General features: G+C 43.8%; 1 non-coding gene across 1 annotated transcript; it reads left to right on the top strand.

Moving 5' to 3' along the window:
* The first annotated feature begins 1,177 nt into the window (after positions 1–1,177).
* Positions 1,178–1,252, top strand: Trnat-ugu. Its single transcript has one exon. It is a non-coding gene; the product is annotated as a tRNA-Thr (tRNA).
* Positions 1,253–4,160: the final 2,908 nt, after the last annotated feature.

Raw genomic sequence — 4,160 nt, 5'->3', positions numbered from 1 at the left:
TTTCAGCAATCATCCACCGAGTTCACTGTCAGCGGCCGGCCGCGGTGGTCTAGCGGTTCTGGCGCTGCAGTCCGGAACCGCGGGACTGCTACGGTCGCAGGTTCGAATCCTGTCTCGGGCATGGGTGTGTGTGATGTCCTTAGGTTAGTTAGGTTTAAGTAGTTCTAAGTTCTAGGGGACTTATGACCTAAGATGTTGAGTCCCATAGTGCTCAGAGCCATTTGAACCATTTCACTGTCAGCGGAAATAATTTATGTTACCTCAACAACTAACGTTAGAAGGAAGGCTTTACAGCATACATTCAGTAAAATTGGATGTTACTAGGAACAATCTAATTGGCTCATGACAATCATGACAATCTAATTGCTTACATGTACGGCGAGGAATAAAACTAACTGTAATCATGCTTACAAACGACTTCCGTGTTGATTTCGTACTTTATAATGAAGGAAGTGTTACTGTGAATTGAATTTACCATCGTTCATATCAGAAGATATCAGAGGACTAAATCCACAGCTGACTAATGCTTCCTGAACAATCAACTAGCTCTGAAGCTGGGAGCCTCAAATGCCATTGGTAAATATTGATACCATAACCCACTTACTAATATTTCTGGCTTCGCAGCCGTCATATTCAGGTACAAGGAGCAGTTGAGAAGGCAGAAGTGGTCCTTCTCCGTGACTGGCTGCTGCATTCGGAAGTTGCACGCCAAAATGATAATTTTCATTTATTAATATTAGAAAAACTAAACAGCGTAGTTACTTGCATTTCAAATTAAAGCATCTGTCAATAGCATGCTATCATTTCATTATTTCACAAGTATTAATAACCAGTAGAATGATAAAAAACTGCTAAACGAAAAGGCAGACGAAGCACTTCGGAGAATTTCGGATCACGCCTAACTTTAGGAAGATCGTATCTGCTTTTTTGGACATATCCGAAAGAACAGATACCATCTTCATACAGTTAAGGCTAACGGGCCATTGACCTTCTTCTTCTGTACTGGATGCACACACATTGCTGGAACTCTTACGGGACTCGGTAAGATTGTCTGTCGCGAGTAATGAGTATAATGGTCAGGGGCACTACAAATGTAGTGTGTGAACTTTAAGCTGGGAATGTGGGTCTCACGGGGAGCGTGCAAGGGATGAATCCCTGCAGTCGCACTATACTTTGTGCCCTCGGTGGCTCAGATGGATAGAGCGTTTGCCATGTAAGCAGGAGATCCCGGGTTCGAGTCCCGGTCGGGACACACATTTTCAACTGTCCCTTGATGTATATCAACACTTGTCGACAGCTTATGGTCTTGATTTAATTATCATTTCACGCCTAACTTGGATGGCGGCCGAAGTGGTTCGGCTGTAAGATCATAGCTGGTTCGGCAGTGTCAGAGGACAGACGTGTTGTATGCCGTGGTCGGTGTTAGTTAAGACTTTACGGTCGGTTTTAGTTAAGACTTTATTAGCAATGTGATGTGTCGGCAGCTGGGCCAACACCTTGTAGCTCGAGATGGCTGAAAATGTACGCTAGACTAACGCAGACGGGCGTGAAGTACTGGAACAGGCTACGTAATTAATGCTATGAAGAAAAGTACGTAGCTGGATTAATACTTATCTTTAATCAATCATTGTGGTACATCGCTCTTGACGATACACAGGAGACTTTAATTACAATCACTGTAAGGCTAATGGCGCCTTGCTAGTTCGTAGCCATTAACTTAGCTGAAGGCTATTCTGTCTCTCGGCTAATGAGAGAGAAAGGCTTCGTACATCTAGTCGCTAGCTAGGTCGTCCGTACAACTGGGGCGAGTGCAATATCGTATCTCGAGACCTGCCTTGTGGTGGCGCTAGGTCTGCGATCACACAGTGGCGACACGCGGGTCCGACATGTACTAAATGGACCGCGGCCGATTTAATCTACCACCTAGCAAGTGTGGTGTCTGGCGGTGACACCACACAATGTATGGTTATTTGGAATATATAGTAGAGAAAACTGTGACAGTAATTACGGAAATAGGCAACTCATTAACTTGTTGAAGAATAGAAATTATCTGTGACTCTAAAATGGAATGTAATTGTGTAGTTTCTCGTGTTCTGACAATAAAAAGTGAATGGTATCCACTATAAACAAACTGATTGGAAATTTAATCATTTCTAAAATAGCAGTTCCTCGGAAAGACTTTCTTACAGCCTCAAGATTACTGATCCACGACCTAAGTGCTGTTTTCTGCGTAGGGGACAACAACTATAGAAGACTGTAGGTTGGTGAACATTTACTAGAACTTATGCATTCCACTCAGGGAGGTGGAAGCAAATAGGCACCTCGCGTGTACTGCAGTCTTAGTACAAATGAGATCCGTGACACGTCACCTGTGGTAACACAGAGGAGTTATGTAGGAGGGAAAAATTTTTGAAGCAAGGGGTTTATCATACATACATATATATCACCCTATATCTCCCCTTCCAACCTCTCTTTTTCAACTTGCCGCAACTTGTCCGCAGATATCTCAAGGCTACTGAATTATAAACTTAAAAATGGTATTCATGCTTCTCACAGAAACTAGTTTGAATATGTTAACACCAAAACAAACATATTTTGTTATAAACAAAGAAACAAACAGCATTTAAGGCCAGTGGTACATGGGGTGGACAAAAATATGGCAACACTGCAAGTACGAGACATTGGTTCGCCTAATATGGTGTAGGAAAACCGTTGGCATTCAAAACAGCTTCCAGTCGTCTCAGAATGGATAAATACAGGTCCTGTATGGTGCCAAGCGATCTTATACCACTATCCTGCAAACGGCTGCTGGACCGCCAACAGCTAAGATCGCAAGAATATTAAATAAGCACGAAATAACGACCATCTTTCGCTCACCGAAAAAAGTCAAAGATATACTTGGCTCAACCAAAGACCAGCTGGGATTGCAGATGCCGGGCGTTTACAGTATTGAGTGCGATTGTGGGATGGAATATATCGGGCAGACACAACCATGTACCTCCCAGCTCTGTACTGAACACATCAGGAACGTACGACTAGGACAGACAAACAAGTCCGCGGTTGCAGAACATAGCATTATCGAGGGACACACCTTCGAATTCGAAAAAAGCTGTGCAGCGCCAACGGTTTCTGGGACTCGATCTTCAAAGAGGCAGTGGAGATACGTTTGCACAACAATTTAGAAAACAGGGATAGCGGTTTTCAGCTCAGTGCAGCGTTGAATTCCACAATTGACAAAATACGTCAGGAACGCTCCGATCTGAAGGCAGCGGCGTCCACAGGCAGATTCGATAGCCACCGGGTCTCGACGCCGGGCCGCGCCGCTGTTTACATCTCTCCGTATTTGAATATGCACGCCTATACCAGTTTCTTTGGTGCTTCAGTGTAGTTCGATACAATAAAATACCTTCGTGCATGGTTAGCCGCTAACCACTGGTATCCTACCATACCACATCAACCAAAACAGAGAGTATTATTATATTCGCATATGATACAATTTTTGCGGTTGGATAAGCATTTAACCACTCCTGAAATTCCCATAACATGAAGGAGATAAATCCCATGCGCTAGACCGAGCGATTTGGTTCAAATGGCTCTGAGCACTATGGGACTTAACATCTGAAGTCATCAGTTCCCTAGAACTTAGAACCATTTAAACCTAACTAACCTAAGGACATCACGCACATCCATGCCCGAGGCAGGATTCGAACCTGCGACCGTAGCAGTCACGCGGTTAAAGACTGAAGCTCTTAGAACTGATCGGCCACCGCGGCTGGGCCGGGCGACTTGGTACAGCGGTTAAGTCACCGGACCCACGTTAGGGTTTGGGTTTTTGATGCCGTCCCAGCCATCTAGATTTAGATGTTACCTAAATGGATTAAGGCAAATACCTGAATGATTTCTGTTGAATGATCACGGTCGATTTCATTGCATATAATAGATAAATCCGAGCTTCTATCCGGTATGTAGTTACCTCGTCATCTACAGACTGTCAAACCCGGATCTTCTTTCCTTCCTTCTTGCCGCTATCACAGAAAACAGTGATACTGAACCATACTGCTTGGCATAAAAAAAACTCATCACTTCACTTTAAATCACTGTATCTACATGTCTGATATGGTTTAATTCTGTTCAGATCAAAGGTACCTATAGATGGAACA

This window comes from Schistocerca piceifrons, chromosome X, assembly GCF_021461385.2.
Source record: "Schistocerca piceifrons isolate TAMUIC-IGC-003096 chromosome X, iqSchPice1.1, whole genome shotgun sequence".
Lineage (NCBI taxonomy): Eukaryota > Metazoa > Arthropoda > Insecta > Orthoptera > Acrididae > Schistocerca > Schistocerca piceifrons.
The sequence above is the reverse complement of the archived record's forward strand: the minus strand, read 5'-3'. Positions and strand labels throughout refer to the sequence as shown.